Genomic DNA, 24,810 nt, shown 5'->3' on the forward strand with positions numbered 1-24,810 from the left:
TGCCACCAGTGGAGCCAGGCCTAACCATTATCCGTCCAGTGATGGACATCACAGCGGACGCAGGTGAGACGGTCATGTTAGAGTGCCACATAATTGGACCACTGGAAACAGACGTCGATTGGCTTGCAGATGGTAAACTGATCCAGCCAGCTCTGCTCAACTGCAAAATGCATTTTGACGGGAAAAGGTGCAGGCTGCTCCTCAACTCAGTGCACGAGGACAACAGTGGCTCCTATACGTGCAAGCTGACCTCGGCCAAAGGTAAACTCTTAACTGCACTGTCATCTGCTTCGCTTGTCCTCTTCACTTCTGTGGTTTAGAATAACCAAACGTATAGATTAACCAAAAGATAAATTAGCTTATATATATTATTGCATACATATACAATATCATATCATATGGATGATAACATGTAAGTCATCAACTTCCCAGAATCAAACTGGAGTTCTTGAAATTAGTTGAATGACCATTTTAATTAATAAAACCGGTACTGTAAATGTTTTACTTTATTTTCAACTATATTTTCAAGTTTGTTTCTTTACTTTGACCTTGTTTTGTTTTAGAGGAACTGAACTTAAGTGGCCAACTCAAAGTCATCCCTTCCATCAAGCCCCTTTTCACCCGCAAGCTGGATGCCTTAGAGGTGATTGAGGGACGTAACGCCCGCTTTGACTGCAGGGTCAGTGGAACACCTCCTCCAAAAGTCAGCTGGGGACATTTTGGTAGGGGACCCATTTTCATCATGTTCACCCAGGCAAATCATTTCCTATAAATAGCCTACTTTTTGAAAGTATTTTCAAATACTTATTTCAAATACTAATTTCAAATACATGGGTTGAATGCATGTGAGTGTATTTGAGTGTTTTAAAATAGATGCCAATACTTTCCAAGTTTATTTCCGAATACATTTCAATAATTAACTACTTTGAAATCTATGTAAAAGTAATTGAAATATTTTATATAGTATTTGAACCCAGGTCTGGCAGGTACACATTGTTACATAGTAATACTACAGTTAGTACTACAGTTATACTTGTTTGTGGCATGCACAATTTCAAGGTTTCGCAAATAAAATCTCTGTGCAGACAATGTCTCAATGTCTGTATGTCCTCTTCTCTCCCCAGACCATACACTGGTAGAGAGTGACAATGTGCAGATCTTACAAGAGGGAGGACGTCACTCCCTCATAATCTCTCATGTCACCAATGAGGACGAGGGCTTCTACACAGTCATCGCTTGCAATCCACACGGCGACGCCGAGAGTGCCGCTGAACTCTATGTCCAGGAGCCCAAACCTGCTATGTCATCTCAAATGTACGAACACACTTACCACCTACAGTCCTCACCATATGTATTTGGACAGTGAAGCTACATTTGTAAATTTGGCTCTGTACTCCAGCATTTTGGATTTGAAATCTAAATGATTAATATGACAGAGACAGTACAGAATTCCACCTTTTAATTTTACGGTATTTTCATATATATGTTTTACCATTTAGACATCAAATCACTTTTATAACTTTATGTGTCCCCCATTTGAAGAAATCATAAGTATTTGTACAAATTCGCTATAGTGTGTTAAAGTAGTCAACACTTTAGTATTGGTATTATAATCATTGCCTGCAATGACTACATCAAGCTCTACAAATACAGTTGGTGCGTTTGCAGTTTGTTTTGGGTCATGTCTTGTCCAATAGTAACTGAATGGGGAATTATGTCAGGTGTCATTTTGGAGTGAGAATAAAGTGAGAATAAAATATGTTTCTAAACACGCTTATAKTCATTTGGATGCTGCCATGATCATGACAAATCCTGAATGAATCATGAATAATGAAGAGCGAGAAAGTTACAGAGGCACAAATATCATTATTCATGATCCATTCATGATTTTTCTTTATCGTGGCAGCATCCAAATGAATATATTCATTATGAATTTAGAAGTGCTCAGAAACATCCTCTCTGCACATTTAGAAATAAAATGACTCCAGGCACCATTCACCATTAAGTTACTATTGGACAAGGCATGTCCCAGAATATACCCAAAACAATCTGCAATCTGCACCCAACGAGATGTAGAGTCAAGCTTGATGTAGTCATTGGGTGCAATCGATTTGGGACCAAGTACTAACCTTTAGACTCGTTTAAAACTTCTTTGGGATTGGTGTCCCATCCACGGGATGGTTGAGCTAACATAGGCTTATGCGATTAGCATAAGGTTGTAAGTAACAAGAAAATTTACTAGGACATAGACATATCTGATATWGGCAGAAAGCTTAAATTCTTGTTAATCTAGCTGCACTGTCCAATTTACAGTAGCTATTGCAGTGAAAGAATACCATGCTATTGTTTGAGGAGAGTGCACAATTTTGAACATGAAAATRTCTTAATAAACAAATTAAGCACATTTGGGCAGTCTTAATACAACATCTTGAACAGAAATRCAATGGTTCATTGGAACTTTTYACAGACACTGCTGCCATCTAKTGGCCAAAATCTAAATTGCATGATGATGGTACAAAAGAAATACAAAAGAACGGTTGGTTTTTCTTTGTATTATCTTTTACCAGATCTATTCTCCTACATTCCTTTCACATTTAATTTGTCCAAATACTCCAAGTGATTTCTTCAAATGGGGGGGACTAGATACTGTATATAACGCGGGGGAGACCGGGGGCAATTGTAACACCTTACATTTCTCCCAAAAGAAACTAGCTAGAGTGACGAAACTCAGTACATGCCCATTTAAAGTTCTCTCCCTGCTTGAAAAGTTTCAGCCAAATTTCTCACTATTTGCTCGTTTTATGGGCAAGTGTTTGTTTTTTAGGAGTGTAAGTAGTTTGTTCCACTGGCTTTACATTTTTTTATACTATCCTGAGCATTAATGTCCAAGAATTCAAACGAACATAATTTTCATCGCTTTATATTTGCTTAACATTGACATGTGTCACTATTGTTTTCTCTTGCTAGGCACATGTTGTCAAGTCAAGCAGCCAAATGATGAAAACAAGGGATTTTTACTTTAAGATATTATGAATTATACAAATACTAACGTTCAATATCCTTGGAGTGCCAAAGAAGTTGTAAACATATATGATCTGGGCACCATTAGACTATTCAATATAGTGTGAGAGGAACCGAACCAAACAGGGGTGTTACTGTAAATATTGGTTACATACATAAAAATTATTATTTCTTGCAAAGTCATTACATATGTCTATGATGATATGATAGTTCATAAACGTTAATGTTTTTTTTAAAAGTTAAGTGAGTTTATTTGGTTTATTTCTTAGGCGTTACATTTGACCCCAGTTACTGTTACAATTGCCCCTGGCATGGCGGCAAATGTAACGTCTGGACTTTTCAGATTGAAATCTATATTTTGATCTGAGCGTTTTATGCACAGACCTAAATCAAATCAAATTGTATTTGTCACATGCTTTGTAAACAACAGGTGCAGACTAACATTGAAACGCTTACTGAAGGGTCCTTTTTCAACAATGCTGAGTTAAACATAAAAATAAAATAAAAATACAAATATTGACTCCAGGAAGAAATACACAGTSAATAATGAATAACAATAACTAGTAAAAATAACGTGGCTATATACAGGGAGTACCAGTACCGAGTCGATGTGCAGGTGTACGTGGTAATTGAGGTAGCTATGTACATATACAGTAGGTAGGGGTAAAGTGATTAGGCAACAGGATAGATAATAGACAGTATTAGCTGTATTTGTGGCGAGCGTGAAAGTGTGTGTGTGTGTGACTGTGGTATCATTATGCATGTGTCCGCGTGTTATGTGTGTGTGTGGAAGTATGTAGTATGTGTTTATGTGTCTGTTGGGGTGTCAGTGTAAGTATGTGTGAGTGTGTGGGTAGAGTCCAGTGTGTGTGCATTGAGTCAGTGCAACAGAGTTAGTGCAAAAAAGTGTATGAATGATTGAGACAGATGTAAGTTTCTTATATAAAAAAAATGACCGCCCTATTTCAAGGGGTCTCTGAACAATAGAGTAAAATTCAATACAATACATTTTGTCCCCGGTCTTCCCTAATTTTATGTCTAAGTGGTGAAGCATATACACTATATATASAAAAGTATGTGGACACCRCTTCAAATTARTAAATTAGGATATTTCAGCTACACTGGTTGCTGACAGGKGTATACAATCGAGCACACAGCCATGCAATCTCCATACATAAACATTGGCAGTAGAATGGCCTTACTGAAGACCTCAGTGACTTTCAACATGGCACTTAGATACCAAAAAGTAAGTTTATAGGATTCCAACAAGTCAGTTCGTCAAATTTCTGCCCTGCTAGAGCTGCCCCGGTCAACTGCAAGTGCTGTTATTGAGAATTGGAAATGTCTAGGAGCAACAATGGCTTAGCTGCGAACTGGTAGGCCACACAAGCTCACATAATGAGACCGCTGAGTGCTGAAGCACATTGCGCGTAAAAATAATTTGTCCTCGATTGCAACACTCACTACCGAGTTCCAAACTGCCTCTGGAAGCAACGTCAGCACAAGAACTGTTCATCGGGAGCTTCATGAAATGGGTTTCCATGGCCGAGCAACTGCACACAAGCCTAAGATCACCATGCGCAATGCCAAAAGTTGGCTGGAATGGTGTAAAGCTTGCAGCCATTGGACTCTGGAACAGTAGAAACGCGTAATGAATAATGAATCACGTATCACCATCTGACAGTCTGACAGACCAACCTGGGTTTGGCGGTTGCCAGGAGAACGCGACCTGCCCCAATGTATAGTGCCAACTGTAAAGTTTGATGGAGAAGGAATAATGGTCTGGGGCTGTTTTCATGGTTCAGTCTAGGCCCATTCGTTCCAGTGAAAGGAAATCTTAACGCTACAGCATACAATGATATTCTAGACTGTTTGGGGAAGGCCCTTTCCTGTTTCAGCATGACATTGCCCCGTGCACAAAGCGAGGTTCATACAGAAATGGTTTGTCGAGATCGGTGTGGAAGAATTTTACTGGCTTGCACAGAGCCCTGACCTCAACCCCATCGAACACTTTTAGGATGAATTGGAACGCACTGCAAACAATGCCTAATCACCCAACATCAGTGCCCGACATCACGAATGCTCTTGTGGCTGAATGGAAGCAAGTCCCCACAGCAATGTTCCAACATCTAGTAGAAAGCCTTTCCAGAAGAGTGGATGCTTTTATAGCAGCCAAGGGGGGGACCAACTCCATAGTACTGCCAATGATTTTGGAATGAGATGTTCGACAAGCAGGTGTTCACATACTTTTTGTCATGTAGTGTATGTATGAAAATCCCCCCAAATAAAACATTCTCTAATATTGTGTCATATTGATCTTATTGATCAAATGGTGGAGAATAGAGACATTTTAAGTTTTAGCTTCACTGTCTAAATACAGAATTTAGAAATAATCTAGCCTAGATTTCACAATCCATATTAAGCACATTCAACAAGATGCTCTATCTCTATCTCTCTAACCCCTCCCTCCCTCTGTTTCATTTCACTCCCTCCCTGCTCTCCTCCCTCCAAAGGGCGAAGCTAGAGAAGATGCCGTCCATCCCGGAGGAGCCTGAGCTACTGGTCAGCGAGGTTGAGCGCTTTACTATGCCTGACTTTGTCAAGCCACTGTACGACCTGGATGTGATTGAGGGCACAGAGGCTGTGCTCAAGTGCAAGGTGGCCGGCCTGCCGTACCCCACCATCGTGTGGTTCCACAATGGCAAGAAGATCGACAGCATGGAGGACAGGAAATTSACACAGTGTGAGTTGAGATTAGTACTTTATTAGTGCAGCTATATACACCTTAGCCAAATACATTTACACTCAGTTTTTCACAATTCCTGACATTTAATCCAAGTTAAAATTCCCTGTTTTAGGTCAGTTAGGATCACCCTTTTATTTTTAGAATGTCAGAATAATAGTAAAGAKAATTATTTATTTCAGCTTTTATTTCTTTCATCACATTCCCAGTGGGTCTGAAGGTTACATACACTCAATTAGTATTTGGTAGCATTGCCTTTAAATTGTTTAACTTGGGTCAAACGTTTCAGGTAGCCTTCCACAAGCTACCCACAATAAGTTGGGTGAATTTTGACCCATTCCTCCTGACAGAGCTGGTGTAACTGAGTCAGGTTGTAGGCCTCCTTCTGCCCACAAATTTTCTATGAGATTGAGGTCAGGGCTTTGTGATGGCCACTCCAATACTTGACTTTGTTGTCCTTAAGCTATTTTGCACAACTTTGGAAGTATGCTTGGTCATTGTCCATTTGGAAGACCCATTTGCGACCAAGATTTAATTTCCTGACTGATGTCTTGAGATGTTGCTTCAATATATCCACATAATTTTAATTCCTCATGATCGCATCTATTTTGTGAGGTGCACCAGTCACTCCTGCAGACAGCACCTCCACAACATGATGCTGCACCCCGTGCTTCATGGTTCGGATGGGGTTCTTCTGCTTGCAAGCCTCCCCTTTTTCCTACAAACATAGCAATGGTCATTATGGCCAAACAGTTCTATTTTTGTTTCATCATACCAGAGGACATTTCTCCAAAAAGTACGATCTTTGTCCCCATGGGCAGCGGCATTTCAAATAATGTCGATATAGGACTGTTTTACTGTGGATATAGATACTTTTGTACTTGTTTCTCCAGCATCTTCACAAGGTCCTTTGCTGTTGTTCTGGGATTGATTTGCACTTTTCACACCAAAGTAAATTAATCTTTAGGCGACAGAACGTGTCTCCTTCCTGAGCGGTATGACGGCTGCGTGGTCTCATCGGTGTTTACTTGCATACTATTGTTTGTACAGATGAACGTGTTACCTTCAGGCGTTTGGAAATTGCTCCCAAGGATGAACCAGACTTGTTGAGGTCTACAAATTTTTTTCCTTGAAATACATCCGCAGGTAAACCTCCAATTGACTCAAATTATGTCAATTTGCCTATCAGAAGCTTCTAAAGCCATGACTCATTTTCTGGAATTTTCCAAACCATTTTAAGGCACAGTTAACTTAGTGTATGTAAACTTCTGACCCACTGGAATTGTGATACAGTGAATTATAAGTGAAATAATCTGTCTGTAAACAATTGTTGGAAAAATGACTTGTGTCATGCACAAAGTAGATGTCCTAACCAACTTGTCAAAACTATAGTTTGTTAACAAGAAATTTGTGGAGTGGTTGAAAAACGAGTTTTCATGACTCCAACCTAAGTGTATGTAAACTTCCGACTTCAACTGTAATCCAACTGCGACTTTCATACACTACTAGCGCATCAMAATATTTTGTAAAATTGTCCAAACATTGTCCAAAATTAAATGCACCATAATTTATAGATAAAGTTCCTATATTTGATTCATCAGTTGTAGTACAGCAATGGTTTTTGGGAAACATCTTGAACGCTAACAACGGACTTTCAGCAGGATTAACGCTATGATGCGCTTTGGGAAACTCACCCCTGTGCTGTTCCTCTCTTCCAGTCAGAGACATCCACAGCCTGGTCATCAGCTGTGTCTGCCATGCTCACGGAGGGGTATACAAGAGTGTCATCTCCAACAAGGTGGGCAAGGCCACTTGCTATGCCCATCTATATGTGACTGGTGAGGAATCCCAGATTACTTTTTGTTAATACTTACTTCAAGCTGTTAGGTTCTAATTTTTCTGAGTAAATYACCCACGGACACTAGTGAAGCTTAACCAAGTTTAATTCTTCCCAAAGGGTCGACACAGCTGTATTCAGACAAAGACATGTTTCCACCACTACAAATATATATACTCCACTTTAGGCACTCCTCCTTCTCTCCAATAATTACATCTTGTGGTTCGACAGGAAGAGGGTAAAAGGGTAATGAACCATAATTTCTCCCTTCAGGGGATCTGACCTGACCTCAACCCCTCCTTTGCCTAATCCACAGATGTCCATCTGYTTCCCCTATAGCAATCTACAGAGAACCATTAACCTCTGACATAAAAACCAGTCTCTTCCACTCCTTTATATACTATGCTTATGCGTATAACAATGTTCAAAGTTCACCCCAAATCCAACAGTCGCTCTTTTTGAACAAAGCTTCTTAATGTTCAATTTACATAAACTTGGAAATTACTTCTAAATGGACAAACAATGATAATAATACATTCATTTAAAAAACTAACAAATTAGTATCAATGAACAAACAATGATAACAAAACATGAATTGAAAAAAACAACCAAATGATTATAAATGAACAAACAATGATAACAAACATTCAATGTGAGGTTTACAAACTCAGAGACGTATGGCCTCTGTTCTATGACCACACCATACACAATTGTGTTTCCATCTCTCATCACACAACAAAATGATATTCCAGCTATATCTGCCATCTTGTTACATGTCAGCTGGAGCACTTTTTGTTTCTCCACTCTCTCCTTGCTGGTTCCTAAGAGTGTGATAGCATACGACTTGTAAAGCAACAAAAAGACACAAAACATAACAGTATTAACAATGTGAGAAGCTATGCATAATTATATATGCATGAAAACCAAAGTCTGACACCATAACAATTCCCACTCTCTCTTCACCTGACTATGCCTCCAGGATACTTTTCTGCTGGATTCCAGAAAAATGAAAGCCCTAAAAAGCCTACTCATGCTTTCGCCCAGTCTACCTTTTGGACCCAGGTTCCGAGAGGTGTTCCCAAGTCATGTCATTTTCACTTTGTTCCCCATCTCCTCCATTTTCACCTGATCGGCACGTCACCTGATATGCAAGTGCGCATCCCTAATCAACATTACATCCTCTTGAGGTAACTCAGCACTGTATATCCTGTCTGGGATAGGCGTTCCGCTATCCGCCAAATTCAAAATACAGAAATACTCATAATAAACATCAATAAAATATACAAGTGTTATACATCGGCTTAAATATTAACTTCTTGTTAATCCAGCCGCTGTCGGATTTCAAAAAGGCTTTACGGCGAAAGCATACCATGCGATTATCTGAGGACAGCGCCCCGCATACAAAAGCATACAAACATGTTGAAGCCAAGTAGAGGAGTCACGAAAAGTCAGAAATAGCGATAAAATTAATCACTTACCTTTGATGATCTTCATCTGGTTGCAGTCACAAGAGCGGTTACACAATAAATGTTTGTTTTGTTCGATAAAGTCCCTCTTTATATCCCAAAAACTCGCAAACTGTTTTGTTGGCGCGTTTTGTTCAGTAATCCACTGGCTCAAAGGCGGTCACAACATGCAGACGAATACACACTAATAGTACCAGTAAAGTTTGTCGAAACATGTCAAACGATGTTTATAATTAATCCTCAGGTTGTTTATTGTCTAAATAATCAATAATATTTCAACCGGACAGTAGCATATTCAATAGAAAGGAAAAACAACAAAGAGTGTTTTCTATCCAACTCAATTATATGCATATCCTAGCTTCTGGGCCTGATTAACAGGCAGTTTACTTTGGGAACCTCAGTCATCCAAACTTYYGAATACTGCCCCCTATCCCTAAAAAKATATGCTTTCACAGCAATGCCTTCAACATGTTGTTTAGAGTACAATTACCCCAACATCTATCCCCTTTCATTTGATGCAATAACCAATAAAGCAGCTAACCCAACCCAACTATGATGTTTAAAGTTGCTCCCAGACCCAACCCATCTGCATGTCTTACAGTGGAATCTAGTCTCTCTCTCTCTCTCTCTCTCTCTCTCTCTTTCGCTCCACTTCCTCTGTCATGGTGTCTTCAAGCTCACCCATTATGCAGTTGGACCTCACTTCACGTGAGAACTATGCACACCCCCAAGGAGAGACATKACAATCTTTACGGCTGCAGGTGCTGTAAGGAGTACTGTGTGTGGACCAAACCAACGCTGTCCCCAACACCCCCGCCTGGTGTATCTTGATGTACACTCAATCTCCAGAATTCAGCCCATGCCCTTGGTTATCTYTGCTTTCACMTGAGGATATACACACTGCAACACATGGGTCATTTCCTGACCACATAGACTCTTCTCTTATGGCACGATCACTAATTTGTGACATTTGAATAACAGCCTCCCCTCTACTCCCATTGGTCTCCCAGTTACCAGTTACCAATCCATGTGGCACGAGTCCTCAAACTGATATCCCAACAATGCTACTAAAGTAACCCCTGCTACTACTAACATGGCCCGTGCCTATAGCCTTCTTCAATTAATCTGTCAAGTGTTCACTGGGTTTTAGAAATTGGGAAAAGATTCATGAGTTGGGAAGAATATCCAACCTAACAAAACTCTGAGTCACAGGTTTCTTGAGTGTCTTTACTATAGTGTATGAAATGCCACCACTATCTATTCTACTCTCACCATGATCTTAATTTATGAGCCCCCACAGATCTCTACTGCAGTCATGCCATAATCTGGGTATGTGTAATGGTCAATTAAATCCCCATATTGTGTACAGTTAGCTGTCCTCCCTCTCCTATGAGCTATCTCCWGTAATAATATACAGTCTCTGGGAGTGATACTCCTCTATCATTCCATCTAACCCATAACACACTATTCACTAGTCACTACTCCAAAAAATATATAAATGACAGTCCTTAGTGCTTACTTTGAGTATAGGAYTCGAATCCCAGCTTCTCAGTTTTGCACACATCATCCCTGTTAGAACGTACATTTATAAACTAAACCTTTATTGCCGGTAATAACTCTTCTCATTRCAGCCCCCCTTTGGCCCTGTTTCCCTGTCACGAGTGGCCTGGTAATTAAAGATCAGTATCTCAATGCACCCTTAGTCTAAATTGTTCGCAGTGTGTAGGCCACCCAAATCAACACACCACTAACGCACATTCATAACCAGTAAATGGTGTGTACGTGCTGGTGAACCGTAGGTCCAGAACACAYATGAACAGGCCCACAGTCTCTGGGGACCTTCCAACGAGAAATAATGAAACCCCCTTTTTTGGAAAAGAGAATGTCCTCCCTCTCTCACYATGCTACATTTTACTCAGCAATCCAAAGGTGTTAATTATAAACCAAACCTGATAATTGTATATCCACTGTCCTTTATTTAGCATGTACTACCCATTAGACATGGCGACATTATCTTGCCGCCGAATCTAACGATTCACTGTTTTTTTTCCCCCATGATTCTCCATAATCAACGCACCACATAAAAAATTGTAAAGTTCATTTTAGGTTTGGTATCCCCTATACTAATTCCTCGTGACCCCTCCACCCTTTCGACTATTCTAGAAATCTATTTCAGAATAAGACGACATTAAATGTCTCATGAGATCAAAAAACCCACCAAGGCTTTCTGAGTTTGCAAAGAGTGTTTGGCTATATCATTTAAATGTGTTACCTTTAGAATCCATTCCCCTGGCATTTTGCCTAGATTCTTCAACCCAAAATACATTTTCCTCTGGCAAATTTAGCCAATTTCTCATCGTAAAGAATCTGCAATATTTGATCCCTGGCCTCTACTAAAAAGTTAGGTAAGACGTGATTTCATATGTCTTCCTTCACATAGAAACTGTAATCTCTATCAACCACTTATCGATCGAACCGAGGCTATACACAGCTAGGTRAAAGTTCCTGTCCTGCTACTTTCYGGAGGATTTGTTGTTTGCTCTTTGAAAAAGAAATGCATCAAAGCAGAAGTGCAAATTCTATCAATGCACCTAGCTCAATATTACAGGGAGAATCGGGGTTTGTCGCCATATCAATAGTTATTATTACTTAATCTCTCCCGACAGTGTTCAGTGGGTTTTGGATTTCTTCACTCCCGTCTATAATACACACCTTTAATTAACTATTTTCCAAGGTAGCACTACACACTTCCCCGGATAATAATTAATTGGTCCCGGCACTTAATTCCTTGTTTTCAAACGTTTACTATAGCGTCTGCTAATGTATTACTGGAGAATACGGATGACTTAATGTCTTATTGCATTATTTCTTTATATCACTATTATTGATAACCCACATAATCTCTCTTGGCTCCCCCTCCCCATAAGGCATAAACCAACCTCTCTCCATATTGATACTGCTACTACACGTAAATCAAACCATGTTCGAATATCTTATTTTTCCTTCTTGTATTTTAACTCAATAGCTTCTATAACTGTCATCTTACAAAAACTCACTGGGACTTTTGTCCCTTTTACAGATCTCGCAGGGGAATAACCCCACTAGGGACCTATCCTCCCCTGTATTTTGTCACTCCTGGCTCTCGCAGAGAAAAACATTCACTCGATACCTATCCTTAAAGGAACCTAACCACCACTTATATTAGCATGTATCTCGCAGAGGAAAACCTCCACTCGGTACCTATCCTTATGGAACCTACCCTATACCAGATATTTACGACCGGTCGTTATACAATCGGCCTACAGAATTAAACTCAGGCTCTCCAGGTCCGTATCCCATAATTTGTTCAGCCTACGATTCTCATCTCTCCAAGATGTCAAAATGAGTGGAAACAGATATAGGAACTAGCCTACCTTGTCTGTTGCCAGCTCTGCTTCACTGATCTGGACTCTTTGGTTTGACTACAAATCGTGGTGAACCCTRCTCGCAGTGCCATCTGTTAGGTTCTAATTTYTCGGAGTAAATAACTCCCAGACAMTAGAGAAGCTTAACCAAGTTTAATTCTTCCCAAAGGGTCGACACAGCTGTATTCAGACAAAGACCTGTTTCCACCACTACAAGTATATATACTYCACTTGGGCACTCTTCCYTCTCTCCAATCCTTACATCTTATGGTTCGACAGGAAGAGGGTAATAGGGTAATGAACCATAATTTCTCCCTTCAGGGATCTGACCGGACCTCAGCTTCCCCTATAGCAATCCTGTGACCTCCTCCTGTTCCAAAGCCATCTGTCTTTCTACAGAGAACCATTAACTGACATAAAAACCTGTCTCTTTCACTCCTTTATATACTATGCTTATGCGTATAACAATGTTCAAAGTTTACCCCGAATCCAACAAAGCCTAAAGGTTTAATGCATTATGTCACATTTATAATGAGTTGTAAGACTTGTCATGTGCATGTATGGGCCTCATACTGCCTAAATTCCAGCCATGTTGAGTCAGTTGACATTTGATGAACTTTGTCAATAGAATCATTWTTTWATTTAATTTAATTTAAATGTCACCTTTATTTAACTAGGCAAGTCAGTTAAGAACAAATTATTTTTTACAATGACGGCCTCAAAAGAGTCTAGTCTGTTGCTGAATCCCAAATCAACAACTATAGCCTCTAYCCCCATGGCACTCCTGTAGATCTGAAAGGACCTGCTAGGTTTAAGCAACACAGCAATTACATAGGTTTGCCTTGCTTTGCCTCGACTGGGTGGAGTTTTTGCCATATTGTGCGCACCTTGCCAAGGGTTTATGGGCTAGAGGTCGATTTGGGATTCAGCATACTTTGATGCATGCACAAGAGGGTCATTTTACCATTCCTCATTAACTTTAACTACAGTGTTGATGGAATAGGGGACCTGGGCTGCAGTCCAAATAAAAAGTAGACAGCCCTCGGCCCTAAACCCTCAGTCCTTGAATTACGTGTTACATCGTCACAACCGAGTGTACCTTACCCAAGCGAGGGAGAGTGATGATCAAAGAGGCAATCTCAATGGTGGAAATCTTGAAATTGAGATTAAAAACAACCAACCTAAAGCTATTAATGTACCTAGCAAGCTAACATAGCTAGCTAGCACTCCAGTCWGGTTGCTAGCGACAGTCACCAATAGCTGGCTAGCTAGTTTTATAGTTTGGTAATTTATAAAAATATATATATATATGTTTATGAAGCTAGCTACTTATTATAGGGTCCTCACTCTGAGACTCAGCCAATTTGCCAACGCTAAAATCAATGTCATTTACACTACCGTTCAAAAGTTTGGGGTCACTTAGAAATGTCCTTGTTTTCCATGAAAACATACATGAACCGAGTTKCAAAATGAATAGGAAATATAGACAAGACGTTGTCAAGGTTATAAATAATGATCTTTAATTKAAATAATAATTGTGTCCTTCAAACTTTGCTTTCGTCAAAGAATCCTCCAGTTGCAGCAAWTACAGCCYTGCAGACCTTTGGCATTCTAGTTGTCAATTTGTTGAGGTAATCTGAAGAGATTTCACCCCATGCTTCCTGAAGCACCTCCCACAAGTTGGATTGGCTTGATGGGCACTTCTTACGTACCATACGGTCAAGGAGCTCCCACAACAGCTCAATAAGTTTGAGATTTGGTGACTGTGCTGGCCACTCTATTATAGACAGAATACCAGCTGACTGCTTCTTCCCTAAATAGTTATTGCATAGTTTAGAGCTGTGCTTTGGGTCATTRTCCTGTTGTAGGAGGAAATTGGCTCCAATAAAGYGCCATCCACAGGGTATGGCATGGCRTTGCAAAATGGAGTGATTGCCTTCCTTCTTCAAGATCCCTTTTACCCTGTACAAATCTCCCACTTTACCACCACCAAAGCACCCACAGACCATCACATTGCCTCCACCATGCTTGACATATGGCGTCAAGCACTCCTCCAGCAACTTTTCATTTTTTCTGCGTCTCGCGAATGTTCTTCTTTGTGATCCGAACACCTCAAACTTAGATTCGTCTGACCATAACAATTTTTAGAATCTTCCTCTGTCCAGTGTCGGTGTTCTTTTGCCCATCTAAATCTTTTATTTTTATTGGCCAGTCTGAGATATGGCTTTTTCTTCGCAGCTCTGCCTAGAAGGCCAGCATCCCAGAGTTGCCTCTTCACTGTTGATGTTGAGACTGGTGTTTTGCGGGTACTATTTAATGAAGCTGCCAGTTGCGGACTTGTGAGGCATCTGTTTCTCAAACTAGACACTAATGTACTTGTCTTCTTGCTCAGTTGTGCACTGGGGCCTCCCACTCCTCTTTATATTCTGGTTAGCGCCAGTTTGCACTGTTCTGYGAAGGGAGTAGTACACAGCGTTGTACGAGATCTTGTTTTTCGGCAATTTCTCACATGGAATAGCCTTCATTTCTCAGAACAAGAATAGACTGACGAGTTTCAGAAGAAAGGTCTTTGTTTCTGGTCCATTTTGAGCCTGTAATCAAACCCACAAATGCTGATGCTCCAGATACTTAACTGGCCTTTCTAAAGAAGGCCAGTTTTATCGCTTCATTAATCAGGACAACAGTTTTCAGCTGTGCTTACATAATTTCAAAAGGGTTTTCTAATGATCAATTAGCCTTTTAAAATGATAAACTTGGATTAGCTAACACAACGTGCCATTGGAACACAGGAGTGATGGTTGCTGATAATGGGCCTCTGTACGCCTATGTAGATTTACAACATAACAATGTCTACACTGTATTTCTGATCAATTTGATGTTATTTTAATAGACAAAACATGTGCTTTTCTGTCAAAAACAAGGACAATTCTAAGTGACCCCAAACTTTTGAACGGTAGTGTATATTTTGTTTTTGCAAGCTAGCTTAATAAATGTATCTGACATGCCGAAAATTAAGCCATGTTGATTAAATTTGACAGTTTGCGGCCGCTGGAGTATGACACGTGACTACAGTTTGCATTGATTTGTGGGTCATATCAATGACACAAGTGATGAAAGTTGCTCCCTCTAGCAAAATCGAGGGCAGAGGAGGTCAACTTTAGTGAATTGAACCTCCAAGTAAGAATGCAATCAAACTGCATCTATTTTCGATGGGGATTCCCCCGAGGGAAAGTTGCTAGCGCGAGKGCTTAGAGGGTAAAAATGTGTTTSGACTGCAGCCCTAACAAATGTTCAAATCTATTACAAAATGTATATCCTCCTATTCAAGAAGTTAGGGTAGGTGGCAAAGGGATACTGTTTATATGAATAGGAGGATATACATTTTATCAAATAAAAAAAACACTTATGGTGTTAAACACTTACTGTTTGGTTCTTTTCAGAGGTTCTTCCAGACCCTCCAGATGGGCCCCCAGTAATAGAGGCGGTTACTGGCAAGACTATCACCCTGAGCTGGAAGAAACCCCGGAGGCTGGATCCCTCTATTGGTAATTTTCATTTCACTAGCATTTCTATCATTCATTATAATGTGGATTGTGGAACCATGGTTCCCTGTATTTCAAAAGCTAGCTGCTAGACAGTTGTAACATTACCCGATGAAAAATAAATATGAAGTTTAGAAAGATGTATATCTTTACTGTATTTGGTATTACCAAGTTTATAATCAAAGGATACGGCACCAGGGTGAATCATTTACTGATTAAGAATATTGAGTAAGATGAGGCTGGAGGTATCATATCCATTTTCGTAGTACAGGAAAAGTTCTATACTGAACTAAAATATAAACACAACATTTAAAGTGTTGGTCCCATGTTTCATGAGCTGAAATAAAAGATCCCAGAAATGTTCCTCTGTTACGCACGCCTCTGAAGAGGGAACGCAACACCCTGCTACAACTCAACTCCCCGTGAAGTGAAAGAGGTATGGGACTGTAGGTGCAAGTAAGGATGACAAAATGCAGAATTGACCGTTTACTAGGGATTTGTTCCTTTACACGGTAATATGGGGAAAAGGGGCTGGACGGAACCAAAGCAAAGAAAGTAAATGTCAAAGCTCCCCCTCTCCTATCTAACCTGCCTACCCACTACCTACCTAACTTAGCACCGCCTGGTGCGCTAACCAAAATACAAGGGGTGGTCCGCCCAGGTCTTACCTAGACAGTGAATATACTACGGGTATATGTATGCCCACGGGCCTCTTGCCTAAGCACTCCCTAGGTGCCTTCCCCTTCCCCCCTGGGAACAAATGAAACAGAATATCAAACAATTACTCAAACAAACTAATAAACAAAGGACATCAAGTAAGCTCTAGCTGAGCAACAATCTCACACGGAACATACCAACTGCTCCCAGCAACAACTAACACAGTACATACSATCGACCAACATGCTATAACCCTCAGCCATCARCCTCCTCTCTCATCAATGATCTATATAACATTCAATCTCTCCAGCAATGATCTCAGCCTACAATGGTCTAAGCCTGCCTATCATCTCTCTCAGCAAAAATCTCTCTCTTCTGAATAACAGAACACTGGCTTTTATAGCTTCAGAAGGCATTGGTAATTGGAGACAGCTGCGTCTTGACGAGGGGGCGGGGTCAGCTCTCCAATCATCAATTGGGGCCGACCAATCAGCTGCTTGGGGAGAATTTTAGGAAGCCATCTCCTGAAACACACACACTCAAATACAAACTATAACACAGAAACTGGGGAACGTAACATCCTCACACACAACCAAAGAATTTCTGCACACACTTTCAGAAACCGTCTCAGGGAAGTTCATCTGCTTGTTCGTCATCCTGACCAGGGTCTTGACCTGACTGCAGTTCGGCGTTGTAACCGGCTTCAGTGGTCAACGACTCATCTTCGATGGCCACTGGCACACTGGARAAGTGTGCTCTTCACGGATGAATCCCGGTTTCAAATGTACCGGGCAGATGGCAGACGTGTGGGCGAGCAGGATGCTGATGTCAACATTGTGAATAGAGTGCCCGATGGTCGAGGTGGGGTTATGGTATGGGCAGGCAGGCATAAGCTACGGACAATGAACACAAATGCACTTTATCGATGGCAATTAGAATGCACAGAATGCACATGAAGAGATCCTGACGCCCATTGTTGTGCCATTCATCTGCCGCCATCACCTCATGTTCCAGCATGATAATGCACGGGCACGTCACAAGGATCTGTACATAATTCCTGGAAGCTGAAAATGTCCCAGTTCTTCCATGGCCTGCATACTCACCAGACATGTCACCTACTGAGCATRTTTGGGATGTTCTGGATTGACATGTACGACAGCGTGTTCCAGTTCCTGACAATATCCAGCAACTTCACACAGCCATTGAAGAGGAGTGAGACAACATTCCACCGKCCACAGGCCACAATCAACAGCCTGATCAACTCTATGCGGAGATGTGTCGCTCTGCATGGGGCAAATGGTGGTCACACCAGACACTGACTGGTTTTCTGATCCACACCTCTTTCCTTTTTTTAAGGTTTCTGTGACCAACAGATACTTATCTGTATTTCCAGTAATGTGAAATCYATAGATTAGGCCCTACTGAATTCATTTAAATTGACTGATTTCCTTATATGAACTGTTACTCTGTAAAATCTTTGAAATTGTTGCATGTTGCATATATATTATTCTTCTGTGTAGTACATGTTCAAGTTAATTCTGTTTGAATGCCATTYCAACAGGTCAAGGTTATGCTCTGTCTTCATGTATTCACACGTACCAAAAATGTATGTTTGCCATTGCAGATCCCAACACGTTGATSTATGCCATCCAACAACAAGCGCTGGGCTCGAACCAGTGGACCATCATAGTGTCCAGTCTGAAAGACCCTTGCTATACAGTGACCAGCTGCTCCAAAGGAGTCTGCTATGCCTTCAGGGTCCTGTCAATCACCACCAAGGCCTTTAGCAAACCSTCTCCGTCCACAGACCCAGTGCAACTTGTCAACAGAGGTATGAGTCATCAAATGAGGGCAACATGAATTGATGACATGATGCCTATATTAGTGGTTTCTGGCAAGGGCTGGTTTAACAACATGTAAGCATGGATTGCACTTTCTTCTTGTCCAAAGACTGCTGACAAGGCATGGAACAAATATGTAGTTTTGAAAATGTGAGGAACTATCCCTTTAAGGTTAAAGAGATTGAATTTCTTCCAAGGTCCATATCTTCAGGAGGGTCCGGTRATCATTGATAAGCCAGACATAGTCTATGTCCAGGAGAACCTGTCATTCAGCATCACCATCACTCTGAACCACGTCAACGCTTCAGTTATCTGGAAGAGGCAAGTCACACACTGTATCACTACAGCTGAAACACTAACAATAATGTATTAACATGGTCATTTTAAGAAGATGCTTTAAATTTGAAGGTACAATTTAACTCATAGGTAGTATACACTGAGTGTACAAACATTAAGGACACCTGCTCTTTCCATGACATAGACTGACCAGGTGAATCCAGGTGAAAGCTATGATCTCTTATTGATGTCACTTGTTAAAGCCACTTCAATCGGTGTAGATGAAGGTAAGGAGACAGGTTAAAGAAGGATTTTTAATAAACCTTGGGACGTGGATTGTTTATGTGTGACAGTCAGTCCATGAATGGGCAAGACACAAGATTTAAGTGCCTTTGAACGGAGTATGGTAGTAGGTGCCAGGTACACCGGTGTGTGTAAAGAACTGTAACGCTGCTGGGTTTTTCACACTCAACAGTTTCCTGTGTGTATCAGGAATGGTCCACCACCCAAAGGACATCCAGCCAACTTAACACAACTGTGGAAAGCACTGGGGTTAACATGTGCCAGCATCCCTGTGGAATGTTTTTGACAACCTTTCCAACAAGTCCATTCCCTGACAAATTGAGGCTGTTCTGAGGGTAAAAGGGGTGGGTGCATCCTAATATTAGGAAGGTGTCTGTCATGGAAATTCTACACTTGGAACACTCGAAGTCAATCTTAAATTAATCATTGTTTATTAACTTCTCTAGGGTATGTGGGACGGTAGCGTCCCACCTCGTCAACAGCCAGTGAAACTGCAGGGCGCCAAATTCAAAACAWCAGAAATCCCATAATTTAAATTCCTCAAACATACAAGTATTTTACACCATTTTAAAGCTACACTTGTTGTAAATCCAGCCAAAGTGTCCGATTTCAAAAAGGTTTTACGACGAAAGCACACCAAAAGATTATGTTAGGTATGAGCCAAGTCACAGAAAAACACAGCCATTTTTCCAGCCAAAGAGAGCAGTAACAAAAAGCAGAAAGAGATTAAATTAATCACTAACCTTTGATGATCTTCATCAGATGACACTCATAGGACTTCATGTTACACAATACATGTATTTTTTGTTCGGTAAAGTTCATATTTATATCCAAAAATCTGAGTTTAGGCAAGACGCTACTGTCTCACTTGGCAAAAAGCCTGAGAAAATGCAGAGCGTCATATTCAAATTAATTACTATGAAAATTATTATAAAATCAAACTTTCATTAAATCACACATGAAAGATACCAAATTAAAGCTACACTGGTTGTGAATCCAGCCAACGTGTCAGAATTCAAATAGGCTTTTCGGCGAAAGCATACGATGCTATTATCTGAGTATAGCAACATTGTAAACAAAGAGAGATATGCATATTTCAACCCTGCAGGCGCGACACAAAACGTAGAAATAAAAATATAATTCATGCCTTACCTTTGACGAGCTTCTGTTGTTGGCACTCCAATATGTCCCATAAACATCACAAATGGTCCTTTTGTTCGATTAATTCCGTCGATATATATCCAAAATGTCCATTTATTTGGCGCGTTTGATCCAGAAAAACACAGGTTCCAACTTGCTCAACGTGACGACAAAATATCTCAAAGGTTACCTGTAAACTTTGCCGAGAAATGTCAAACTACTTTTGTAATACAACTTTAGGTATTTTTTAATGTTAATAATCGATAAAATTGAAGACGGGATGATCTGTGTTCAATACAGGATTAAAACCAAATGTAGCATGCCTTCTGGTCATGCGCTTCAATCAAACAGGACACCTAGAGTGCCTCGACTTCAAGATGGCCGTATTTCTTCATTACACAAAGGAATAACCTCAACCAATTTCTCATGACTGTTGACATCCAGTGGAAGCCGTAGGAACTGCAAGCAATTCGCTTAGAAATCTGGATTCCCAATGAAACCCCATTGAAAAGAGAGTGACCTCAACAACAAAAAAATTCTGAATGGTTTGTCCTCGGGGTTTCGCCTGCTAAATAAGTTATGTTATACTCACAGACATGATTCAAACAGTTTTAGAAACTTCAGAGTGTTTTCTATCCACATATACTAATGATATGCATATCTTATCTTCTGGGGATGAGTAGCTGGCAGTTGAATTTGGGTATGCTTTTCATCCAAACGTGAAAATGCTGCCCCCTACMCTAGAGAAGTTAACAGTTAACTGGAGAGGTTCCAACAAACTTGATGCTCCATAGTACACGTCTGTCAGGAGCTCTGTCGGGGCAGTCCCATTAGATATCTTATATACTTACACAAAAAAGTTGTATTTGCAAGATTTAGCTTATTCATCATTGCTTATTAATTCATCATTAACATTTTGGTTCATGCATGTGACCGTCCAATACCTCAGAAAGCTTCTTCTCTCCAAGTTGAGACCTTGAAACTGAGATATGGGTGTACTGCCAAATTGCAGATACTGATAGTGAGTATTTTTTCTATCACATTCCCTCCTCTTATCACTCAATCTATGATAATTATCAATACATTTTAAGATAATCATCAAATTATTGCTTCTATCAAAAAGTTCTATATTTCTATTAAAGTAAGGGAAATCAACATATAAAACCAGACTCTTCATAATTTCAAACCCTTCATTCTGGGTTATACAATCTAATTAGTATGGTAATACTATCATCATAATAAATGTTATACTTCTATTAACAGGTTTGAATTTATCAAAAAAACATACACATAAACAGCATGTTAAATAACACAATTAKGCAAACTAAGAACAAAACACACACTGTAGCCCATTTGGCAATCCCCAACTTCCAAACAGGGATTCMAACCAAGTTGCAGCCATCCACTCTGGTTGTGGGGAATTATTCTTAGCAACAGTAGCAATGTATTTGGTGAGATCARWCATCTTAGAAGAGTGATCTGTGACAAAAGTACAACATTCATCGCCAATGATTGCACAAGTGATCTGTCAAAAGATAGTCAGGAGCCTCTCTGTTTTGCAGAGCCAATTTACGCAATTATTTTAGCATTGCCAACTTTCTCTACGTCTCTAGAGATCTCCCGAATTTGGTCTAGGGCACATTGTTGGTCATACTCTTAAAAAGCATTTTTCTTATCAATGCTATAGTAAAGTTCACCACTTAACCTGATCCAACCCAGGGCCCAGCAGGGCTCTCTTTCCACGATGACCAATACAGGGCATAGTGAACAACATTGTCGCCATTACTTCAGCCGGTTAGAGGGGGCGAGGTTCATACTGTTCTTGGTCAAATKATCTTTTCCATGCATTTAGTTACCATCTGTGGTCAYCTTCGCCATTACCYCGAGAGAGGACAGACCAGAACAACAGTTTAGTTTAGGGCATTTCTGATTCAGGAAATCCAGACAAATTATTCACTGTGTGACAAATTATTACTACTACTACCAATATTCTGAATAAAAATGTCTAAGACAWATGTCAAAGAGAATAATACACAGTTGAAACAACCCCCACCCCCCAAATTGGCCACCCCCCAAATTGGCTCACCCCTATCATCTTGGCGATCTCACCGCAGAGTTACATGGTCAGGGAGTGAAAGGGCTAATCCTTAGGGAGAAATCCTGACCATCCAGCAGACCCTATCTGGTGAGATTTGTATTGAACAAGACAAAAACAAAACACACAAAACAACAACAGCAATACACTTCTTCATATATCACTCGGGTGGAGAAAACTTCAATCCATTTGGAGTAACTGTCAACCATTACCAACATATCTGTTTTCCTTTTAGATGCAGGCATGTGAAGAAAATATATTTGCATATTTACCAAAGGGCCCCAGGGGACTGGTATTTCCCCCTTTGGACATATGACTCACATTGTGATTCATGCGTCCCTCCCAAAAAACAACACAGCTGTCATGGTTCCACCTGTCACCAGAGGGCGGCAGAGACCGTCCTAGAGACATTAACAACACTCCTAGTGGAAATTGTCAAAAATGTCTCTTATTCCTCGAGCCGATTCTCTTCTCTGTATACATCAATTATGTTGCTCTTGCTGCTGGTGATTCTCTGATACACCTTTACGCAGACGACACCATTCTGTATACTTCTGGCCCCTCTTTGGACACTATGTTAACTAACCTCCRGACGAGCTTCAATGCCATACAACTCTCCTTCCGTGGCCTCCAACTGCTCTTAAATGCAAGTAAAACTAAATGCATGCTATTCAACCGATCACTGCCCGCACCTGGTCGCCCATCCAGCATCACTACTCTGGACGCCTCTGACTTAGAAGATGTGGACAACCACAAATACCTAGGTGTCTAGTTAGACTGTAAAYTCTCCTTCCAGACTCACATTAAGCATCTCCAATCCAAAATGCAATCTAGAATCGGCTTCCTATATCGCAACAAAGCATCCTTCACTCAAACTGACCATCCTACCGATCCTCGACTTCGGTGATGTCATCTATAAAATAGCCTCCAACACTCTACTCAACAAAGTGGATGCAGTCTATCACAGTGCCATCCGTTTTGTCACCAAAGCCCCATACACTACCYACCAYTRCGACCTGTACGCTCTCGTTGGTTGGCCCTCGCTTCATACTCRTCGCCAAACCCACTGGCTACAGGTTATCTACAAGTCTCTGCTAGGTAARGCCCCGCCTTATCTCAGCTCACTGGTCACCATAGCAGCACCCACTCGTAGCACGCGCTCCAGCAGGTATATCTCACTGGTCACCCCCAAAGCCAATTCCTCCTTTGGTCGTCTTTCCTTCCAGTGCTCTGCTGCCAATGACTGGAACGAACTGCAAAAATCTCTGAAGCTGGAAACACGTATCTCCCTCACTAGCTTTAAGCACCAGCTGTCAGAGAGGCTCACAGATTACTGCACCTGTACATAGCCCATCTATAATTTAGCCCAAACAACTACCTCTTCCCCTACTGTATTTATTTATTTATTTATTTTGCTCCTTTGCACCCCATTATTTATATTTCTACTTTGCACATTCTTCCACTGCAAATCTACCATTCCAGTGTTTTACTTGCTATATTGTRTTTACCTCGCCACCATGGCCTTTTTTTGCCTTTACCTCCCTTATCTCACCTCATTTGCTCACATTATATATAGACTTWATTTTTCTACTGTATTATTGACTGTATGTTTTGTTTATTCCATGTGTAACTCTGTGTTGTTGTATGTGTCGAAATGCTATGCTTTATCTTGGCCAGGTCGCAGTTGCAAATGAGAACTTGTTCTCAACTAGCCTACCTGGTTAAATTAAGGTGAAATAAAAAAATTAAATAAAAATGCAATTATTCATAACGCTGTCCCAAATGTCCCACTATGTCCCTAACAGCCTGTTTGAGTTTAGTGAATACTGATGGCTATCTATTGTTCCACAGGAAATGTATCTCTAACGCAAACACCAGATGGCAGCCTCTAATTTAATATCAGTCCCAATGCTCAATCCCTCTGTTCATCATGTGACCTTGCATTGAAACATTTACTTCTTCAAATTACAAAAATATTGCATTATTAGAATGATATCTGAAAGCCTCTAATATTAACATTCACTTTGTTGCTTTCACTAGTTTCCATATCTGTTTCCTTCAACTAGAATTCCCTTCTTCCCAATAGGAAGACCTTCTCAATCTCTACTGCTAATACACTTGGATCACTCTCAAACAATGTTCAGCTTTTCCCCCTATTGCAAGATTTTAAAACATACTAAACAAACATGATAACTTTCTCCATATTGGAAGACATTGTTTTAATTTTAGTCTACCCTGACAATGTTACCTCTTAATATGTATTACACATTTCCGTTGGATATTCAGTTTCTACTTCACACTGTCTATTATTTTAAGATTAACATGTAATGTGCTGAGTTTATAAAATACATCAGCCAATTCACAAGGGAAGAGATACACTTTGGAGGGAGCTTCCTTTTTAAGGTAGCTCTCGAGACTAGAGTCTCTTTCTGAGATCAACTTTCACAATAACTGGGCTGGCACTGTCTATYAGTACCCTATAGAT

The 24,810-nt window shown here is 40.4% G+C and overlaps 1 pseudogene; it reads left to right on the forward strand.

The window, feature by feature from the left end:
* The window catches only part of LOC111959946 (striated muscle preferentially expressed protein kinase-like), a 156,581-nt pseudogene that overhangs the window by 75,883 nt on the left and 55,888 nt on the right, over positions 1–24,810 (forward strand).

Source organism: Salvelinus sp. IW2-2015, linkage group LG36 (genome assembly GCF_002910315.2).
Source record: "Salvelinus sp. IW2-2015 linkage group LG36, ASM291031v2, whole genome shotgun sequence".
In the NCBI taxonomy this organism is placed as follows: Eukaryota; Metazoa; Chordata; class Actinopteri; order Salmoniformes; family Salmonidae; genus Salvelinus; species Salvelinus sp. IW2-2015.